The sequence below is a fragment of the Diceros bicornis genome, chromosome 34 (genome assembly GCF_020826845.1).
Source record: "Diceros bicornis minor isolate mBicDic1 chromosome 34, mDicBic1.mat.cur, whole genome shotgun sequence".
Taxonomy (NCBI): domain Eukaryota; kingdom Metazoa; phylum Chordata; class Mammalia; order Perissodactyla; family Rhinocerotidae; genus Diceros; species Diceros bicornis.
In genome coordinates, this window is record NC_080773.1 from 30486446 (window position 1) to 30502886 (window position 16441).

Here is a 16441-nt window from a genome sequence, read left to right on the forward strand (position 1 = left end):
GAAGAGACAACCTATTGAGATATGCAAAAAACGTGAATGAACATCTAAGGCGTTATGCTGAGTGAAAGGAGCCCCTTGGCCTCCTCATCCTTCCAGTCTCTGCTGGTGCCTCCCTGCGCCTGATTCTGCCCAAAGACCAGGATGCTGGGGAGGCTGGAAATACCCGACCCTGTGTCCACAGCGCAGCAGGTGACAGGGGGACACTGGGTCACAGAGCTCACAGCAGACGATGGGCCGAGCTTCTGAGAGAAGAGAGAAAAACTGCTGTCACACAAAACTTCCAGGTGGACAAGTTGCACGTGATCTAAAACCAAAATCCATGTGACCTCTCTTCAGTAGGATCTGTGTGACTTGGAAGACTCACATGTTCTCTGTCCTAGTCAATCCTGGGACTGCAGTTACTTCCCAAAACTCTGCCGTCAGGGTCTGCTTCAGACTATCTCTCATTCCAGGGTGGGTAATATTCTCTCTCTCTCCCTTTTATTTTAAATTTTTCATTTATTTATTTTGTGTGTGTGAGGAAGATTGGCCCTGAGCTAACATCTGCCAATCCTCCTCTTTTTGCTGAGGAAGACTGACCCTGGGCTAACATCCATGCCCATCTTCCTCCACTTTATATGGGATGCCGCCATAGCATGGCTTGACAAGCGGTGCTTCGGTGTGCGCCCGGGATCCGAACTGGCAAATCCTGGGCCGCTGCAGTGGAGCACACGCACTCAACCGCTTGCGCCACCGGGCTGGCCCCCTCTCTCTTTTTTTTAAACAGATCTTTGGAAACTGTGATGTTGTTTGAGATGGAAATTAAATTTTGAATCTAAAGAATTATTTCAAAAATATAATTGTCAAAATGTCTTAAATATTTACACTTTAAAATGAAAACTTTATATCAATGAAAAAAGACATGGGGCCAGCCTAGTGGTGTAGTGGTTAAGTTCACATGCTCCGCTTTGGCTTCCTGGCGTTTGCATATTCAGATCCCGGATGCAGACCTACACATCGCTCATCAAGCCATGCTGTGGCAGGCATCTCACATATAAAGTAGAGGAAGATGGGCATGGATGTTAGGCCAGGGCCAATCTTCCTCAGCAAAAAAAAAAAAAGGCTTGTATGAAGTGTTTATTGCATTACAGGGTAATCTCTCTCTAAAGAGAGATATATATTTTTCCCTCCAAAATGAAAAGGATGCATATTCAACTGTTTCCCAGAATCCTTACACTCTCCCCTTCCTGATTTGAGGTAAAGGAACCCCCACTCTTCCCTAAGTTATATCAAACTGGAAGTCACAGCAACTCAGACATTCTTATCCAGAAACTATGTAAACCTTCCTCTGGTTTTCTTCCCACACCTTTAGGAATACTCATTATGGTGAAATCGTGATAGTCCTCCTACTGGGTGGTTACCATCTCCTTAGGAATTTGGTCCATGTCTCAGAACCTTCATTGATGTTACTAGGGAAAAATGCTCCCGCAGGTGCATCATCCCTAAATTTGGATGAAATAAGGAACGCAACTTCCAATAAAAACGAATCTAAATCATAACACAGCAAAGCGGCAGATTGTTAACTTTTAACTTTGCAAAGTTCTAGTTGGTGGCATGAGGGAACCTTTCTGTAGAGAAGCTCCCCTTACCTAATTTGGTGGATCTGAGGTCTTTTGTGCACCATTTGTGCTCAGGTGCCCCTTGGTTTCTGTGCTTCTTCCAGATCCATGGCCCAGTCTCCTAATGACGCATTCTCCTTTTATTCAGAGTCCTGGCTCATTTTTATTTCATTTTTTGACATACAAAATGTTGCACATATTTAATGTATACATCTTGATAAGTGTGGAGATAAGTATACACTTAAAAAATTGTCACCATTTGTACCAACCTATGCCATTAACCTACCCATCACCTCCAAAAGTTTTCTTCAAGCTTCTTGTTTATTATTCTTAGTTTTTGGTCACAAAAACACTTGATATAAGATCTATCCCCTTAGTATAATTTTAAGTATAAAATACAGTATTTTTAACTATAGGCACTATGCTGTACAGTGTTGGTATAACATAGATATGTAGATACGTAGGACTTATTTATCTTGTGTCATTGAAACTTTGTACCCTTTTGACTGATACGTCCCTGGTTGACCCTTCTCCCAGACCTTGGCGACCACCATTCCACTTTCCAGTTCTATGAGTTTGACTATGTCGGATTCATCATATAAGTATATCATTTAGTATTTGTGTTATGTGTCTGGCTTATTTCACTTAACATAATGTCCTTGAGGTTCATCCATGTTGTTTCAAATGGCAGAATTTCCTTATCTATTTACACTGAATATTCTATTCTAAATATATATACAAATGAAGTATATATGTGTGAGAAAATGTGTGATGTATATATCACACACAGATATTTACCACAAATTTGCTTTATCCATTCACCTGTCAAGTGGCATTTAAATTGCTTCCATATCTTGACTATTGTTCATAATGTTGCAATAAATACGAGAGTACAGATATCTCTTTGAGATCCTTGTTTCAATTCCTTTGGTTATACACTCAGAAGTGAGATTGATTGCTGGATCATATCGTAGTTCTAGTTTAGGAAACTCCACAGTTTTTTCCGTAGTGGGTGCACCAATTTACATTTTCACCAACTGTGTACAAGTGTTCCATTTCATCCACATCCTCACCAGCATGCGTTATCTCTATTATTTTATTTATTTATTTATTTATTTATTTATTTATTTATTTATTTATTTTGTGAGGAAGATCAGCCCTGAGCTAACATCCGTTGCCAATCCTCTTCTTTTTGCTGAGGAAGATTGGTGCTGGACTAACATCCGTGCCCATCTTTCTCTACTTTACATGTGGGACTCCTGCCACAGCATGGCCTGATACGCGGTACCTCGGTGTGCGCCAGGGATCTGAACCCATGGACCCCAGGTCACCAAAGCAGAGTTCTGGAACCCAACCACTACACCATGGGGCTGGCCCCATCTTTTGTTTTTTTTACAATAGCCATACTGACACGTGTGATACCGATACTTTGTTATAGTTTGATTTGCATTTCCTTGATGACTAGTGACGTTGAGCACATTTCTCACAAACCAGTTGGAAATTCATATGACATCTTCAGAGAAATATCTAATTGATTACTTTGCCAATTTTTGAAGTATTTGTTTACTGCAATTGAGTTGTCATGAGTTCCTTTTATACTTTGGATAATAAATTATATATGGCATATGGTTTGCAAATATTTTTTTTCTAGTCTACAGTTTGCCTTTTCATTCTGTTGATTGTTTCCTTGCTGTTCAGAAACGTAACCTTCTGCAGGGCCGCTTGTCTATTTTCACTTTTTTTGCTTATGTCTTTTCGTGTCAGATCAATTAAATCATTTCCAATACCAGTGTCACAAAGCTTTTCCCCTATGGTTTCTTATAGAGTTTTTAGAGTTTCTGGTCCTAAGTTTAAGTAGATAATCCATTTGAGTTGATTTTTGCATATGGTATATGAGATAGAGTATTTTGTATATGGGATAAGGGTCAAATTTTGTTCTTCTGCATGTGGATGTTCAGTTTCCCCAAAACCACATATTAAAGAGACCTTTCCCAATTAGCAAACTGGTCAAACACCAGTTGACCATAAACGTATGCATTTATTTCTGGGCTCTCTAGTCAGTACCATTGGTCTATATATCTTTTTCTTAATGCCAATACCACACTGTCTTGATTACTCTAGTACTAAAATATATTTGAAATGAGAAAGAAGAAACTGAGTCCCTGTGAGAGAATCACTGAGTTACATTAAGAGTCCTGGTTTTTGTCCCCCTCACCATGACTAAGAAAAAACAAAAACAAAAACACTTTTTTTTCGTAAGTACAGTTGTGTTGTTTCTTAGTTAAACACAAAGTAACAAATGCAGACTGGGATTTATTAGAACTTGAGTATAATTTCTGTTATCCCTGTGTTGATGTGTGAGCCTAACGTGCTACCTGACTCCATTGTACTGTTTCCACAACTGACAAATCCTATTTTTCACCCCTCACAGGCTACATGTAAAGACTGCATGGGCCCAGAAAGAATGTGTGGATTTCTATTCTGAGTCCTGGGTGGACTGGGTTTGAGGTAGAAATGCACACTGTTCCTGACTTGCCCAGGGTGCCTCCACGTGTCCCATCCCCTTTAACTGAGCCAAAGACACATGACCAGTTTTGTTATTGGTGTAAGACTGGAAATTGGGGGAGGTCATTTCATGTTCACGTCAGCTGTCTCAGAGGATTTTCTTTTCTTTGATTTTAGCTTCTGGGATGTTGGGGTTGTTTATGCCCACAGTGCGTGGCTCACCCATCCTGTCAAAACAGTTTCCCTAATATTCTTCATCTCCCACATCTAATCTAGCACCAGTATTTTTTTTTCTTTTCCTGCGGAAGATTAGCCCTGAGCCAACATTCATGCCAATCTTCCTCTATTTTGTGTGTGGGTCGCTGCCACAGCATGGGTGATGAGTGGTGTAGGTCCATGCCCAGCATCCAAACCTGTGAACCCAGGCTGCTGAAGACGAGCACGCTGAACACAACCACTACGTCATGGGGCCAGCCCTCACCAGTGATTTTACTCCCTATGATCTCAAGGTGCCTTCATCACAGACATTTTCTCCCTCCTCAGGGTCACTGCTCTAGGCTCTAGAAAGTACAATAATCTCTGTGTCCCCAAAGCATCTGGTGCTCAATGCTGCTGGAAAATTCCTGCATATCACAGGGTAGGGATTCCACCGCTGTGATCCTCAGAAATGTACTATTATGACCCAAGCCCCCATTTCATGCTTATCCCTCTTTGCTTATCAGACAACAATCTCTGTTATATGACAGTAAACCAAGATTAAGTGAATGTAAATTAATGTGTGTGCGTGTGTGTGTGTGTGTGTGTGTGTGTAGAGGTAGTAGTGGCAGGGGATGTCAGACATATGGCTATAATCTCTGACCTGGACATTGAGAGGGTTTGAATATTAATCCCAGATGAAATATAGGTTTTTATTTAGAAAAAATCAAAGGATTTATTTAAAGTCACATTTTATATGACTTATTTATTGACAAAAGCAATAAATTTTGTGGAAGATTCAGCAAAAATGAAGCGTAAAGGCTGGCGGTAACCATTCAGTGTCCTTGAATTGAGAAAGAAGCCTTGCTTTAGGTGAGAGTTATATGAATTGCAGAATCTGTTGAAACTTCTGATCCTGGTGCTTTCCTTTGGGGGAGACACATAAATTTCTATCTTTCTACGGATATTGTTGAACTTAGACTTTCTATAACCATTGGGGAGAGGGTCAATATTAGTATATTTTACTGGAAAACTTTTCTATCGCTTAGATTTCCATGTTAATTGGCATTGAGTTGTGCAAATAAATCTCATAAGTTATAATGTAAGTTTTTGTCATCATGTTCTTCCTTTTACTTGTTTGGCTTTGAAAATCCTTGTCAGGTGCTTTGGTTCTGCTTTTCTGCTCATAACTGAAATGATGCTGACACTCAGTAGTCTGAAGTTTAGGCAAGAACACACTTTGGGCAGAAACATTCTCAGGGGAGCAGAGAATTAAGCAAGACACATGAGCTTCATCGCCAGTCCCTCCCATGTCAACTCAGCATTTCCTGGGGCCTCCGTGTACACCCTGTCTGCTTCCATGGATCAAAAAAAAAAAAAAGAAAGAGCCTCTCAACACATGGTCTCTTTGGAAATTGTCTCTTTGGAAATAATTAGTAGGTTGTAATTGTTTTTGGTAATTAACAACTGGGAAGAAGTTTTTCACAAATACCCTCAGTTCCCCAAGCCTGTCCTCCCGTGGTGGCTACAGATGAAAAGATAATTGCAGTTCTGAGGGGAGGTGAGGTCACAGAATCACAAACCCATATTTAGTGGTCTGGCTGCCTCCCTCCAGTCCAGGTCCTGGCTGGCATGACCATCACACCAGGCCCACTGTCCTGGCAGCAGAAAGGAGTCCGGCGACAATTTTCTATTTCAGTCTGAGAGGAAGAGTCTGCAAGGAAGGAGGGCTATCAGGAGTCTGGGTAAGTGATCATGTCAGAAAACGGATTCTTTAGGATTTGAGTATGGTCTAGTGCCAAAGCCACACAGGAGGGAGGAATAATCCTGAGGGATTAGAATCCTGATGGATCATACTGTAATTTAGTGTAATCAACAAAGACCTTTATTCTTGCTGTTGAATCTCAGTGATATTGAAACCTGACTTTTAATGTACTTAAGAACTGTAGTTCTGAAATCAATCTGCTCTTCAGCCTAATTTAGTGGAATCACAGACTACATTTTCAGAATTACTGCAGGTGTGCTGATGACACCTGCTTCTAATAAACAATAGGATGTATCTACAGGAATCATTTAGTGCTGTGCAGATAAAATGTGTACAGATGGCCATTGCTGGAACAGAAAATTTTTTTCTAACTCTTGGTGTATGAAGTGCTTAATGGAGACACTAATTGTTTCCTACTGAAAACATCTATGTTCTGTTAATTTTGATGAGACTGTTTTCCCTCTTGAAGAAAGGAAATTAGTACTTAAGAAAAACATGAATATATAATAATGAGTGTCAGATAGCAGCTGTTCTGCTCAAATGTATCTTGTGATATTTTCTCTGGTTTAAAAATATTCTACTATCACTTTAAAATCTATTATTCCTATTTAATGAAATGTAAAATGTTTTACACATTAGAGATTCCTTTTTGCATAACCGTTTGAAAAATATAAGACAAATCTCACTTCCTTGGTAACAGTTTGACTTGACTTGAGTATGAATAAGTTGATGAGGATGTGATCTGAAATTATTAAAGTTTATTTTCTACACAATACAGTTTTATCACATATTAGTGATTCATATGCAATAATTTATGGCACGCTATGAGATTAACAATAATTGTGATAGGTAGTATTATACTTTGTTCCTGGTGCAGAAGCCAATGAGTCTTGTATTGTCATCCTAATATTGAAACAATCTTGTATTTATGCAGTCCAACTCGGTCATGTGACAAGTGTCTGTTGTATTGCAAGGAAAGCATCTACATTTAGTTAAGAGCTCAAGAGCTTTACGCATAATTGATATTGGCCTATGAAATAAATCTTTGCACATAAATGGAAACTTGTTACACCTGAATTAAATAATAAATTAAACATCAACTCATACTGACAAGTTCTGAAAACAGATAAATTTGTATCTAGACTATTGGAAGAACACAGCTAAGTTGATTTGTCAGTAGATCACAGTGATTAAACGTGCTTGGTGTTATCATCCCAGGCAAGTTTATGTCCCATCTTGCCTGTAACTAGGGTGTGAATTGAGTTAAAACAATTAATCTGCCTGTATCTAAGTTCTCCTGTTCTTTAGAATGAAAATAATAGTAATTCCTGACTCATAGGTTTGGGAAAAATAAAGAAATGACTCAGTACATGTCTAGCCTTCATAGCTGGGAGTAATTCATCATTCATGCTTTTTAAAATTTATGCATTCAATCCTCGGAACTTCTTAGTAAAAGAAAAACATTACATTTTGTTTTTTTGCACTGGGAACTAATGGTGAGGGGATAATATTGGATTTCAGTTGATATGATACATATAGCCTGTGCCTCATGTTCCCATGCAGGAAACTCTAGCTCAGAAAGCAAATATCCCTCATGGAGACGTGATGGGATGGTCACCAGAGATTTCACAGTAGAAATGGTCTTCTTATCAGAGAATATAGTTGGAATCCTGGGGAATGTCACTCTTCTTTACCGTTATCTCTTCCTTCACTTCACTGGATACAGGCTACGGTGCACAGATTTGATTGTTGAACATCTGCTGGTAGCCAACTCCTTGGTCATGCTCTCCACCGGAATCCCAATTACAATGGCAGCATTTGGGTGGAAACATTTTCTCAATGATATTGGATGCAAACTTGTTTGCTATATCTACAGAGTGGCCAGGGGTGTGTCCATTGGCACCACCTGCCTTTTGAGTGTCTTCCAGGCCATCACCATCAGCCCCAGGAACTCCAGGTGGGCAGAGCTTAGAGTGAAAGCTCCCAAGTACATTGGGTCGTTTATTTTCCTTTGCTGGATGCTACAATTGCTGACAAATATCCTTTTTACTCTTTCTGTGACTGTTCATTGAAGCAACATAAACATCACACAGAAAAAAGATGTAGGATCATGTTCTATTGTAATTTATGACAGAATCACAGCACTACTAAATGCAGGATTGTTATTGTTCCCTGATGTTTCATGTTTGGGGCTCATGATCTGGACCAGTGGCTTTATGGTTCTCATCCTGTACAGGCACAAGCACCAGATCCAACACATTCATAGGACCAATATCTCCCCTAGATCCTCTGCTGAATCCAAAGCCACCCAAAGCATCCTTGTCTTGGTGAGCACTTTTGTATCTTTGTACACTCTCTCTTCCCTCTTTCACATGTATTTGGCTCTTTCTAGTCATCCCAGCTGGTGGCTGGTGATCTTCACTGCACCAATTACTCTGTGTTTCCCAACTGTAAGCCCCTACATTCTCATGAGCCATGACCGCAGAGTATCCAAATTTTTCCGCTCCCGGATAAGGGTTAGATAATTACTTCATCTTATGAGAAATATGTAAATTACATTTGCATATTGTTTAGTTTATTTATTCATCCTCTTTCTGAGTTCTAAGTACAATTATTAGGCAATCATTTACAAGAGAGTGGTAAACAAGACAAGTTGAGTTTATGGTCCAAAGTAAGCAATAAATCATTATGCAACTATAAGTGAGTTATTGTGTAACTGTCATATAAATACCTATGTAAATAAGACTTTATTAAAGCTTGTTTGAGATCTTCAGAATCTAGGCAGTATTAAACAGGAGTTTCTGAAACAATGTGGGGATTACTGAAAAGTCTTTGAGTTAGTAACAATCAATCTGAAATAATACATTTACCCAGAAATACACTAAGCTTTGAATTGTAGGAAAACCTGCATGAAATAAAACAGCATGTGAGATGGTCATTCAAGAAAAAATAAATTTTCCCACAGACTAATGAACAGTGTGGAGTTAGGGTGAAGGGTCATTTCAGATTCAGGGAGTAGAGCTTTTCGACTGCTAAGTATGAGTTCTTTACATTTCATCTTTGGAGAGATGGTAGTCATTTGAAATATGATGTTATGAAGGGACATTAGCATACTTAAAATATTTTCATTTGGAAATGGACATTTAGAACCAGAATAAGTGAAAGAGAGAACAAAAGTATGTTTTTATTGATTTTGTAAAGACTGAAGGTGTGTGTTGATGTTTGAAAAACTACACAATGTCTGGGGAAACATTGCATGGAATTTGGGATATACAAAAAGTAGTTTTATTTCCGTTTGAGCATTTTGGTAAGAGTGCGTGTTTGGGATGAAAATCTCACGTCTCTAATGTGGGGAAATAAGTTTACAGTGGGCATTTCCATTAAACTTGGAAGAGTGGAGACATACCTGTTTTGAGGGGAAAAGTCATAAATCCATTTTTTTTATGAGAAGTTAGTTTACCAAATGAGCAAAATAGATATTCCTAAATTTTAGGAAATATTTTCATTTAGTTGTCCCAACATTTACATGACGAAGCTGATGCAAAGTATTGAGGATTCTACATTTTGAAAAACAATAGAGTTAATATGAACTAAAGGGTATATATTGAACCTGGTGGTGCTAAATAGGTAACATACATTTTTGGATCACATTAGCACTTAAACATTTCCCATATATTAGGCCAAAAATAAGCATAAGAAAAAACATGTACATATACACACACATACTACATTATTGTGTGTATATATTTATACATGTATGTGTGTATATATGTATATAAAAAACATCTATACATTGTATGTATATATAGATGTATGTATATATGCACATATATGGATATATAATCAGTCAAATTGTTTCCTTTCAATTAGTAGTATTGCAGTAATGTTCAAGAAATTAAAAAATAATACTAATTACAATAATGACGAACTATTTTAAGCATAAAGTCCACATTAAGATGGGCATCATATGATAATTATTTCATTGTTAAAAATTACATTTTTAATATAATTTTTGTAGTTTATCTATATGTCGTGAGGAAAACATCTAATTGCATATAATGAAAAAACAACATTTTGACTTTACAAGGAGCAATTAGTCTATTTCTGTTGAATATCATGACTGACATATTTAGGTTTAGATTTACCATCATATTGTGTGCTTTTTGGTAAACCTAGTGTATTTTCTTATTTTTCCTTTTTAACTCTTTTGTACTAATTTTGAAAAATAATTCTCCTTTATATCTCTTATCTCTGAGGATTGTATAAGAAGTATCTCTTTCAAATTTCAGGTTACTTTTTATGGTAATCACAATTTCAAGTTATTTAATACCTTCCACTTCCACCTTGAAAATACATGGATACTACAACACTAATCTATTTACCTTCTTAAGCCTATTTTTATTATTATTATTTATATATATTAAAAAACAACTATGGACATGTGCATAGGTCATAAGTATACAGCAAATTTCAGAAACTTTGGAATCTGAATACATGTCTGCACTTAGCTCCTAGATAAAGAAACAGAAAACTGTTAACACTTAGCCCCCTGGTTCACCCTCCCAATCACTACCCCTAGGGGTAACCACTGTTCTGACACCTAACAACACAGATCAATTGTTTCTGTTTTTTATTTTACATAAATGGAGTAACAGTATGTGATTTTATTCCTTATGTTGTTTGTGTATATCTTTCTATATTGTTGCGTGTTGTGAATCCTGCACTGCCATTTTTGTGTAGCATTCTATTGTATAAATATTTAACTATTAATGTAATTGTTCCACTGTGTATGCACATGTGAGTGGTTTTCAGTTTGTGTCTATTAGGAATCGTGCTGGTATATGAGTTCTAGAAATTTCATTTTGGTGATACGTTTGTGAATTAGTGTTTTGTATATAAGTAGAAGTGGAAATGTTGGGTCATAAATTTGCATCTGATCATCTTTACTAAATACTTCTAAACATTTATCAAAATGTTTGTATGAATTTTCATACTCACCAGTGATGAAAGATATTTATGGTTTATTCACATTCTTGCCAGCACTTGCTAATTCCTGTCATTTGTCTTTTAGCTTTCTGGTTGATGCGTGATAATTCCAGGTATTGGTTTTGCTGCATTTCATTGATTACTAGAGAAGTTAAACATATTTTGATATATTTAATTATCATTGGGTAACCTCATTCTTGAACTGTCTTTTGGTATATTTTTCCCAATTTTGCTATTGTGTTTACCTTATCCATTTTTAGGAGTTCTTTATACACGCTTGATATGAGTTTTTCTCTCTCTGTCTCTCCATCTGTGTCTTCTGATGATGATTAGTTTTTAAATTAATATATCTAATTTGTCATTTTCCTCTTTATAGTTAGTCTTTTGTTCTGTGACAGACTATTTTTCTATTCTAAACCACACTTATGATCTCTTTTGTCTCTTTCAATAGGTTTATATTATTTAGCTTTAAATTTTATGTTAAGAAACCATACCAAATCAATTTATTGTATTATAGTGAGCAATTAAATTTTTCGATTATGGCTAAAAAATTAAATTTATTCTGAAAATGTTGTATTCAGCTTTCTTTTCATTTGCTCTTACCTCTCACTGATTCACTGAGGTTATCATCACCTCATCCACGGATCTGACTTTTCCTTCAAGTCTCATGGACATTCTCCAACTCTTCTTGCGTCCTGAAATCTTTAACAATACCATAGTACTCCAAAAGCAATGTTATGTTTGGTATCATTATTTCAGCTGCAAATAGCCAATAAGCTGCTTGGAACGACACAGAAGTGGACCTCACTGATATTTGTGTGCAGTCACTCTCTTTCTTGATGTATCCTGATCCCTCCCTCTGCTTCTCCACTGACTTCAGCAACATTAAATAAAAAGCCAAAACATTCTTGGAAATTTTGTGGAAGGGAAGAACTGAAACATTTATAGCATGTTGTATACAGGTGCACATGTCACCCTCCTGTTCTATGTGATGCCATGGATGGAGGAGACACGAGGTACAAGGGAGTCTGGAAACACCAAAGACTATAGGATTAGGCATCGTTGCATTCATGGGCAGAAAATAAGAAGCCCCTGATCCTAGTCACTCCCTAAATGCTGATAGTTACAAAAAAATGCAGCTGAAATGTTAGGATGAAGAGCCAAAAGAGAATGAATTATCTCTATTATGCTAAGCAGCTCCTCACGGTATCCTCCCACAGCCCCTTGAATTCTCCTACATACTTGCCAGGATATGGTGTAATATTACTAAAGCACCTGACTCCTTCAGATGTGGAAATCCTTGGTGTTCCCTTGGAAAATAGAACCCATATTCAAGGGATAAGTTTTGGGATGTGTATACGTGGGAAAAAGAACTTACCATAACCATGGAGATAGAACATTTTAGCTGAACTGAACATCCTGCTGTTTTTGCTCCTTCAGAATCTTCAGTAAGAATTGATGTCGAACATGACGTACTTCTATACTTTATAAGTTTTAGAGGGAGTAACCCCCCACTAGGGAGAACTGCAGGTAGTGAGGTGATAGTGAGCCCAACTACCCTGTCATCGGCCAGCAGTGGGTGCTCAACGATTTAGCCTGAGTGCCTCCATATTTGATGTCCAAAGTGTTCATCATGTAGATGATGTTCTGATTGTTGTCGATTCAGAAGGCCCTGTCTTCATATCCCTACTTAAGAAATGTTATCAGATGTCTGCCAGTAAAAGTAGCTGATAAAACATGACATAATTGAGAGTTCTGCTTACCAATTAAAGTTTACTGAGACTATGTAAGCAAATTTACATGTTCAAACCTTCCACCAGTAAAGCAAAATTAATTTTCTCTTTGGTCCCTGCTATGGTGTGAATATCTCTGTCCCTCCAATTTTCATATGTTGAAAGCTAACTCCCATATTGATGATTTAGGAGGTGGGACTTTTGGGAGGTGATTAGGTCATGAGGGCAGAGACCTTATAAACTGAAATAGTGCCCTCATGAAAGTATCCCAGGAAAGCTCCTTTGTCCATTCCATCATTTGAGTACACAGCCAGAAGCCTCCTCCTAGGAACCAGAAAGTGGGCTCTCACCAGGCACAATCTCCTGGTGTCTTATCTTGGACTTCCCAGCCTCTGTCATTATGAGAAAACAAATCTCTGTTGTTTATAAACTATCCAGTCTCTGGTAGTTTGCTTTAGCAGCCCCCCAAAAACTAAGGCAAAAATGGATACTGGGAGATCAGGTACACTTGTAAAGATACATAAAAATGAAGAAGTGCTATTAGAACTGCATAATGAATAGTCTCTGAGAGAGTTTGGTAGTTCATGCTGGAAAGTCCTGCATCACTATGAAAGGACTATTAAAGGCGATGCTGGTGAGAGGTCAGAAAGAAAAAGACAGAGCTGTAGAGAGAACCTCAAACTTCTTAGAGAATACCTAAGTGGTCATGGACAGAATGGGGTAGAAATACGGACTCTAAACCCCATTTTGATGCAGTCTCAGACAGAAATGAGGAACATGTTACTGGAAACTTGAGAAAAGGTGATCATTATACCAATGTGGCAGAGAGCTTTGCTGAATTGTGTTTGGGTCATAGTGTTTTGTGCAGGTCACACCTAGTGAGCAGTGACATTGGATCTTTGGCAGAAGAAACGTCTAAGCAAACTGTTGAAGGAGCAGCCTGATTTCCCTTGAATGACTTTAGTAAAATAGAAGAAGAGAAAAGCAATGTGAATATGGAATTAGTAATCAAAAGGGCAGCAAAAATGAAAATTTTGGAAAAATATTATCCAGGAATGTAAAACAAGTATGATTAATATGCTAAAGGTTCTAAGGGACAAAGTAAAGGGCATGCAAAAAATATTTTTTTTTACTAAAAAAATATTAGTAAAGAACCAAAAAGAAATGCTAGAGCTAAAAAAAATAAATAAATAACAGAACGAAGAATGTGACTGAATGTGATTGATGGGCTTATTAGTAGACTGGACATGACTGATGAAAAATATGTCTCAGTTGAAGACATATCAATAGAAATCTCTAAAGCTAAACAATAAAGAGAAATTGGGGTAGAAAAATAAGAACAGAACAGAATATCCAAGGATTGTGGGACAACTAATAAAGGTGTGACAAATGCGTAATGGACAGACCAGAAAGAGAATAAAGAGAGAAAGGAACGGAAAATATTGGAAACAATAATGACGAAGAATTTCCCCTAATAAATATCTGTCACGAAAGACACAATATCCAACCCCAGACAGAGAAAAACATTACTAATAAAAAAAACTACCGACCAGTATCGCTCAAGAACTCAGATGCAAAAATCCTCAACAAAATATTAGCGAATTAAATCCAACAATGTTTTAAAAGAATTGTACACCATGACCAAGCAGGATTTATCCCATGTATGCAAGCCTGGTTTAACAGTCAAAAATCAATTAGTTGTACCCATCACAACAGCCTAAAGAATAAAAATCATATGATCACATCAGTAGATGCAAAAGAAGCTTTTGACAAACCCAAACTCATTCTTGATAAAAATTCTCAGTAAACCAGGACTAGAGAAGAACTTCCTGAAGATGATGAAGAAAACCTACAAAAACTTACAGCTCACATCATAGTTAATGGTAAGAAACTTGAAGCTTTCCCACTCAGCTCAGGTTCAAGGCAAGGATGTTCCATTTCCCGACTCCTTTCCAACATTATACAGGAAGTCCTTGCTATATAAAGACTAGAAAAATAAATTAAATAAATGCAGATTGGGTAGAAAGAAAAAAAATAAGAAAACAACTCAGTGAAAAATGGGCAACACACTTAATAGACACCACACCAAAGAAGATAGACACTTCACAACTAAGCATATGGAAAGATGACCCACATCATATGTCATCAGTGGAGTGCAAATTAAAAGTACAATGATATACTACTACATGTCTCTTAGAACGGCCAAAATCTGGAACACTGACAATAAAAGTGCTGTATTGTATGTGACGCAACAGGAATTCTCATTCATTGCTAGTACAAAGGCAAAATAATAAAGCTGCTTTGGAAGACAGATCGGCAGTTTCTACAACATTAACCATACTTTTACCATACAATCCAGCAATTGTGCTCCTTGGTATTTATTGAAAGTAGTTGAACACTTATGTCCATGCAAAACCTGCATCTGTACATTTATAGCAACTTTATTCATAATGCCAGAACTTGAAAGCAACAAATGTGTTCTTCAATAGATGAATGGATCAATATTCCTCCGTTTATTCTGGGAATGGAATACTATTCAGCACTAAAATGGGTAAGCCATCAAGCCAGGAAAACACATGGAGGATCCTTAGATGCGTATTACCAAGTGAAAGAAGCCAATCTGAGAAGGCTACGTAATGTAGGATCCCAACAATATAATATTCTGGTAAAGGCACATGTATAAGACAGTAAATATCTGTGGTTGCCAGGGTTGGTGGAGGAGGGGGGGATGAGTAGGCTGAACCTAGGGGATTTTCAGGACAATGAAAATAATCTATATGATACTATAATGATGGATACATGTCATTATCCATTTGTTCAAAGCTGTAGAATGTGCATTCCTAAGAGTGAAGCTTGAGGTAAACTATGGACTTTGAAGTATTTAGGATGTCTTAATGTAGATTCATCACTGGCAGCAAATGGACCACTCTGGTGGGTGATGTTGATAATGGAGGAGGCTTTGCATGTGTGGGAACAGGGAGTACATGGGCAATCTCTTGTCCTTACTATCAATTTCGCTGTGAATCTAAAACTACTCTAAAATACAGTCTTTAAAAAATTACATTGGTATGTATAGCATGAAACACATATTTGAGATGCTTTAAAAGATTCAGTGCTCTGAAAGAATATTTGAAAAATTGTGTCTTTTTTTCTTTAACATTTATCTTAGTCAGTGAACTTTAAAGATTTGAGTAAATATTATACCTAAAGGGCTGGAGAACAAACTGTGGCACTAAAACTTATATAACACAGAAACATAGATAAGCAACAGAGGAAAAAATTGTGATCTGTTAATTCAGTTATAATCTATATTACCTAACATAGATCATGAATTTGTGTATTAAATATACATTTACTGTATCATTTTCAAGGGTTTCTATCAATTCCTATTCCAAACTGTTAATCCATCTTCCATTGCTGCTTTTGGTTTATTTCAAACAAAAACTGGGACCTGGAGTCACATGACAGATTGTTCAGTGAATCCACATGGCCCCTGGGAAGGGAGGGGGCAAAAGGGACTGAGGACTCAGGATAGCTTTCAGAAAAATTCTCAGGGCAGACCCCTCACACAGCGTAGATGCTACCACGTGATTCCCACTACTCCTTCTATAGCCCAGGCCTGTGCACTAGGTAATAATGTGGCCACACGCATCCCAGGA

At 37.4% G+C, this 16441-nt stretch overlaps 1 protein-coding gene and 1 pseudogene across 1 annotated transcript in view; both read left to right on the plus strand.

Moving 5' to 3' along the window:
- LOC131397312 (zinc finger protein 208-like) overlaps positions 1-16441 on the plus strand; it is a 649542-nt gene that overhangs the window by 166123 nt on the left and 466978 nt on the right.
- LOC131397331 (vomeronasal type-1 receptor 4-like) lies at positions 7674-8588 on the plus strand (annotated as a pseudogene).